The sequence below is a fragment of the Hibiscus syriacus genome, unplaced genomic scaffold, assembly GCF_006381635.1.
Source record: "Hibiscus syriacus cultivar Baekdansim isolate YM2019G1 unplaced genomic scaffold, ASM638163v2 tig00110944_pilon, whole genome shotgun sequence".
In the NCBI taxonomy this organism is placed as follows: Eukaryota; Viridiplantae; Streptophyta; class Magnoliopsida; order Malvales; family Malvaceae; genus Hibiscus; species Hibiscus syriacus.
The window spans coordinates 163275-170914 of NW_024062925.1; positions in this window are offsets into that span (position 1 = coordinate 163275).

A 7640-nucleotide genomic window follows, 5' to 3' on the forward strand; every position below is an offset into this window, starting at 1 on the left:
CCTCAAAATATTTGTCACTATATAATTTTTTTTATGTTTACACCATTTGATATATAATCATACGTTGATTCTTGTATGGGGACAAATTTAACGAGCTTCCACTTGTTGCTATATGTTTAATGTCTTTCTATAAATAAAAAAGAAAAAGAAATAGGTTGAGGTCTTGTGTTTTTTAAGATAAGACTAGATCATTTTTTAGGTTTTAAATGAAAAATATCTAATTCGATCTGAAAATAATATAATTATATTTTATATATATTAAGAAAAATTATAAAAAAACTTTTAATATTTTTCATCTAATAAAATAAATTATGTATACGAGTGTAAGATCAAATCAAGTGTAATATTTTACGAAAAAAATCAAATTAAACTTTAAATAGGATGAAATCTTCTTATATTTACATATAAAAGAATAAAATATTTAATCAAATTAGAACAGTTAAAAAAACTCAACCAGAATTTACTGCTGCTCATCTCATATCAAGTTGGTAAATTATAAAATAAGCACACAAACTATATTATTATAGGGGTGTTCAAATAGTTAATTTGATTACTAACCGAATCAAATTATCATTAATCGAATTTTTTTTCTTTAGTCGTTAATTGAATCAAGTTTTTTTTAAATATTTACCGAACCGAATAAAATTCGGTTATTTTGGACCGTTAACCGAATTAACCAAATTTTTTTTTAACTTTTTATAATTGGATTAATTTAAATATAATAGATGCATATTTTTTTATTTGAGTTAAAATTTAATTAGTTATTAATAATTTAATAAATCTAGTGTGATTAAAAAAATAATTGAGTATTAATTTTTAATGGGTTTAAGTTTAAAATATGTTTATAATATATATATATATATATATATATATATATAATATAATAATTTCGGTTAATTCGGTTAAACCGATTTCGAACCGAATTAACCGTTAACTGAATATTAAAAAAATTATTAACCGTTCTTCGATTGAACTAATTCGATGGTCGATCAAAACTAACCGAACTAACTAGGTTGAATCGATTAATTCGATTAAAACCTAATAGTGAACACTATTGTATACCAGTTTTCTTAAATAAATATTTAAAGAAATTTGAATCATTTAGATGCATAACATTGTAAACATTATTATTTTAGATATCAAAACATAACGATAATTAATAAATTTCATTAACTGATATGTGTTACTTTATAGTAAAATGGTAGTATATATGTTAATTTTCCAATTAAGGTAAACGTGTTTCAGAATATCCTAAATCACTGTTTACGTCGTGTTGGTATTACTATATATTTTCTGATATGATTTTTATTTAGATTGTTGCCGTAAAATCAATCGGAATTAAGAATTAAAATAAAAAAGTAAATATATTGGGAGCTTTTTTTTCACAAAATATCATCCACATGTAATAATTATCTGTCAGACATTATTTTTTCAAAATTTACCGATCTAGTATACTTTCTGATTCCGCGCCTTTGTGGGGTGTGATCCGCTCTTTTCTGAGATTTTTGACACGCGCCTGTTGGTCTTTCTAATGCAGAACAAATCGCGTAACCAATTTCATTGTATGTGGTTGCGTCACCTCGTTGATTTTCATCATGTTGGCACACTGAGTTGGGGCTTGACAATTTTGGTATTTCCTTATAGGGAAATGTGTCGAGCTATTTATAGAAAAAATGTTATAGACAGATGTCTCATTCTGCTCCAGTCTTGGGTGTGGTATCGTATGCCCTTTTCTATGTCCGATGGTGAAAAACTTGTTGGTATTCCCGTTATTATTGAGGTAATTACAATACTGATTTCGTATATTAATAATTTTATTTAGTATATAATAAAACTTATTTCATTTAATAGGTGGTCAACTGCAAGAAAAGATCATCAGGATTTACCTGATGAATTGTAAGAAATTAGGCTACTTATTGATCAGAAAGTTGTCACAAAGGTATGTATTTAAATAACAAAATTAGGCATTTTCATATTCATGTCAAAGAAATTGGCAGATGAATGTCTTTCTTTTGAATTAGACACGATGTTGCCATACGGATTGTTTGTGGAGCCATCTCGACACAGATTGTAAGAAGTTGCTGATGAACGTCTCACCATTGAACTTGATGGGATGACATCATGATGTGGATTTCCCATTATCGAGTTAAATCATTACATATTACTTAAGTTTGACTATCAATTTGATCAGCTTGTTCAGTCAACTCATAGTGGGAGTATAATGACATACCACGAACATCACACACTTCAACAAATTTCACATACATCTCTGTATCGATGTATGAATAATAATTTTGAGAATCACCCATCATAGCAACATCGTCATCGTTGGATAGTTCAAACGCAGTATAAGTTAATGAAAATAATGTGGTTAGAAATATGTACTGAAGTGAGGATAGTCTTTTAGTACTTTCAACATGAATCTTCCTTGAAATATTCGTTTTCAGCTCCTCAATAGTTACATTTCTCTTTAAGGATATTTTGACATAATGATTTGATGATAACACAACATGGATTTCATCTTCTTGAATTTCTTCATCATAGTAAAAAATAATTGAAATACACATCATTCTGACATTTTGAAATATTGAGAGTATTATATCTGAAAAAAATAATTGAAATACGCCTAATTAAATAAATAATATATGAATAAAAATATAACTCAATAAAAAAATTTAAAAATTTTCACAATAATTTAAGTAATATGATTTTATATTGTTACTATATCGAAAAAAATATCTCAACGTATGATCTTCACTTTCTAATTTTAAAACCCCAAAAATAATATAAAATAATTAGTACAATAATTTTTTAAATAATCATATATAAAATAAAATATAATATAATAAAAAATTATTTTACCTTACAACAAAAATCGAAGGAATTTGTGAAGCAAAAATAAAAGAATTGATGTGGTAATGTTTCAGGTTGAAGGTGCATTATTTATAGGCGAGGGAAGAATTGAAAGGTTAATATTTTCAGAACTAATAATGAAAGGTGAGGATGATTATCAGTGCTTTTCATGAAGCGACGCCACATCAGACGAAACCCCAAAAAATGTGGATGATGATCTACGCCTTGACAATAACTGTGCTAGATATGTAAAATTTTAAAAAGAATTTCTAACAAGTAATTATTTCTTGTCAGGATGATTTTTTTGATAAAATCACCTATACAAGACCGCTAATAAATCTGCTAAAGAAAAAAAAAGCATCCAATCAATCATTTATTTATTTTGCAAAAAGATTATTAATATCTATTTTTACCTCGGGAAGGTCATTTGTCTCATCTCGTCCTTGACGCCGTTAATATTGCAGTCATCCTCTGTTATTTTTAATTTATTTGTTTTTTTTTGTTTTAAATTAGTTTAAAGTTTTTTTAATAATTAGAAGGTTAACAAATGTTTCCGGTAGGGATGGTATAGAACCTCAACCTGACGGATTTTGACTCGATCCGATCGAGTTAATTTTTTTAAAAAAAAATCAGAGTCGGGTCCGTTGTTTTAAGTGTGATGTTCGGGTCGGGTTCAGGTTTAGGATGAAAAATATCCGACCCGACTCGAAAAAATATATAATTTTACATTATATATTTAGGAATATATTTAGGAATAATTACAATAATACCTCTCTGTATATAATTTTGTTTCAATTAAGTCATTGTTTTTATTGAATAAAAATAATATTTTTTTATTATTTCGGGTCGGGTTTCTAACTTATATATCGGGTTCGGGTTCGGGTCAGGTGAACTCTTGTTTTGGTCAGGTTGGGTCGGGTCTTGGGTGGAGGCTCTTTTGTTCTCGAGTCAGGTCGGGTTGACCAAAAACCCCGACCCAACCCGACCTGTGCCCATCCCTAGTTTCCGAATTAAGGCTAAAGAGTATGTTCCTCATCCGCCGATACTAAGACTGTAAATGAGATGACACAGATCGTGATCTGCTCGATATCGACTCGATCAAGGTTCAATAAATAATTGGATCGAATGTACTCGACTCGAGTTCTTAACGAGCCGAAACGAGCTACTTGATATTCGACTCGAAAAGCTCGTGAGCAACTCAAAAACATAATATATTAAGATTTTATTTTTTAGAAAATAAATTATTAATAATATTAACATTTATGTATTGATTTGTTTTTAAAAATACAATAAGATTTTCATGTATTTAAGGTTCAAGTTTGAGTTCTAGGCTGCAATCGAGTTAAGTTTAAGAAATTTTTTCTTCATTTCGAGCCTTTTCGAGCTACTCACGAGCTTCAGTTCAGGATTTTGAGTTTGAGTCGAGCTTGAAAATTTTAACCTCGTGAGTTTTCAATTCGAGTCGAGCTCAGCACTACTCGAGCTCGACTCGGCTCGTTTATACCTCTAGCCGACACCTGGGTCCGAATGCTATCCTTTTTTCTCTCTCTCTCTTTTCTTATTAATTTATTTATTCAATGGTTTATTGTATAAAGTGGTACTTGAATTTAGCATTATTATATTAAAAATATCCATTAATTATTTTTTAAGAATAATCTATTTAACAGATTTGTTAGAAAAATATTTTTAAAATGCATACGTAGAATTAACTCGCGTCCTACCCAACGAGCGAACATATCTCGCATTTACAGGACACGAGATACTCTGCACTTTTTAATATGGTTATTTAATACCTCGCGTTTTGAGAAACGCGAGGTCCACAAGATATTGAACAATCCCAAGAAATTTATTTTGAAAAGTTTTTAATACACATTGCGTTTTCCAAAAAACGAGGTATTTAGATTTTCTAGCAAACCAAAAGTGCTTATAGACATGTTCGGTGGTCAAGTTCGGGTATTTAATCTAATTTTTTTTGTAATTTATAAGATTATTTGCGTAGTATTAGAATTTACCTTCCATTTGACGCTAATATAAAGATATACGCGATATTGTAGGCGGATTTAAAATTGTGATGAAAATAGTACCAAAGCTTGTTTTATGCAACAATAAGAAGATACAAAAATTGCTTTCAAAATGGATCCAATGCTTGGTTTTGTGCATACAAAACAAGCTAAAATGGCTTGATAGACATAGCTAGTATCGACACATATGATACATTTTAAGTGGTGTGATAATCATGTTAAAAATTGTTTGAAATAAAAGTAGCACAATGAAAATACATAATAAGTTTGAGAGAATGAGTGGAAGTGTGTCATTTGTGGGCTTGATGCCTTAAGTAGAGGATACCACCAGAAGATGATGTCTTCTTAAAAACATCGTGGGTTTGATGGAGAGTGGATCGGATATAAAAATAGAAATTAGAAGCAATGCCCACCACTGGCAGATCCACGTCACAAGCGATAAGTCGATGATGCCACCAGCAGAGGATATATTCTTAGAAACGATTAGTTTCTCGAGCGATAAGACGACTGGCGATGTGTCATTTGTCAAATTAGTGTCACAAGCGAGAAAATTCATAAAGGAATCCACCAGAAGATGATTTCTTTGTAGAGTTTCTTATGTTTAATCGACTTTATAAATATATCGTATAAAAGACAATATGCAGAGGAGGCCACCCGAAGAGAATGTCTTTTATCAATATTGTTGGTTTGATGAAAAGGCGAAATTTATGAAACAAGCATTTTGTCAAGAATGTCATGTTTTTTTTATAAAAGTCATTCTCTTCGGGTGGCATAACTTATAGCACCAATATTGGAATAAGTTTAGTGACAAGTTGTGCCACTAGAAGAAAAGTCTCTTATAAGTATAGATTGTGTTAAAATTTACAATATCAGTAGAAGGGGGATATTTATAATCAATAATCTAGTGCAGTGCAAAACATGAGTTTTGTAGAGATTTCTAACGTGGCATAGATTCCTGGCATGGTAGGAAACTCACACTCTATAAAATGCGAGTTCCTCAAGGATTCCTGACGTTGAAGCAACTTTCTATTTGACATGGCAAGTCTCGCATTCTAAAAAGAGTAGGATTCAAAGAAAATATATCTATAAAAACAAGACTAGTGTCCATTTTGGATGAAATACCTTCGTAAAACAAATATTAATGGTGTGATTTTTTTCAACAGTGTTATATTCATGAACTTATTTTACACTTCCTTCAATTCCAAGATTAAGAAAGATGAGTTGTACGATTTGATTTCAACGGAGCTTAAAAAACTACAACATGACAAATGTCTTTGTTCCAAGTTAAAGTTCTCGTGGGCAATACCGGTACGGAAACACATTACATGTTGACCTTATCAAATACAAGCGACCTTCGGAAGATGTTTAAGGCTTACACACTAGTTGGTGGTAGGAACATTGTAACACCCTAAAATATGGGTTAAGAGTTTCGGTTTCATTCGATTGGTCCTTTGAATAAATTACCCTTAATGTGTGATGAGAGTGGCTCAAGTGGAATTGGTTTGGGCTTGTGATGAGCCCAACAAGCTTAAAAGGGGATGCTTTTAATCATGAACCAAATGTGGAGGGATTAGGGGAGTAATTATCCCATTTTTTAAACTAAAGGCTGAATCTCATTAATTTGGGATGATATCACGTTTGAACCATTGTTCTTCTATTTCACTATCTTCTTGTTTTATTCTCTAACATATCTTGTTCTTTCTCTCCAAGGACCACACAAAGCTTTGAACTTTAAGAGTTTCAAGCATCCATTCAAAACTCCAAGGTAAGATTTACAATCTTCATCTTCCGAGCTTTCATTCAAGCCCCCATTTGTAAGATTTGGCTTAGTTTTCCCAATTGTAGGTTTTAGCGGGATTTATGTATCTTAAGTTCCAATCCGTTTTGGGCTAGTTTAAAATTATGGAAATTGTTTTTGATACTCTCTTAAGCTCCAAAATGAGTTAACAACTCATTATGTTTGTTTTGATTAGTGCAAGAGAAAGGTGAGAGCTCTAAAGCAAGAGGCAAACAAAAATTAGTCCTAGGGTGATTTAAGGACCCTTTTCAATCACCTAGCATCAAGTTAACACAATTATAACTTGTCCATACCACATGTAGGCCATTGTATGTGCATTATGATATTTTTTTGTTCATGAAAGCATGCTAGGCAATTTTATGGTGAAATATGTATTTGTTGTTTGTAAGCATGAAAGATGATACATTTTGACCTCTAAGACCACAAATAACGCTTAAATAAGCTTTATTGGTCTAAGGGAAATGTATGGGTGAGATTTGGATTCATTTTTCTGCCCAAAATAGGGAACTTCAGGTCGCAAGTATCGATACTTAAACAAGGCAACTTGTAAGGGTAGTATCGATACTCCCTCAAGGAGTATCGATACTCGGGATCCAGTATCGATACTTAGACGGTAGTATAGATACTGGTGGCAAGTTTTAGATTATAGTGGTCATTTTTGGTACCGATACTCATGGGGGTATCGATACCAAGGCATTTTCAAAACATCGAAGCTATTTTTGGCATCGATACTCTCATGAGTATCGATACCCAAGGGTCAATATCGATATTGTTGACACAATATCGATTCCATTGCTAATTTTTGGCTAATTTAGTTCGTTTGGATCGAGGGTGCGAGCTAGGGTGTTTTGAGGTGTTTTGAGTTCGTACAAGTTTCAAGTATATGATACAAGTAAAAACCATGAAGTTAACTAAATTATCACCTAGAAACCAAGTAAGTTAGAATGTCATAAGATTAGCTACTCACT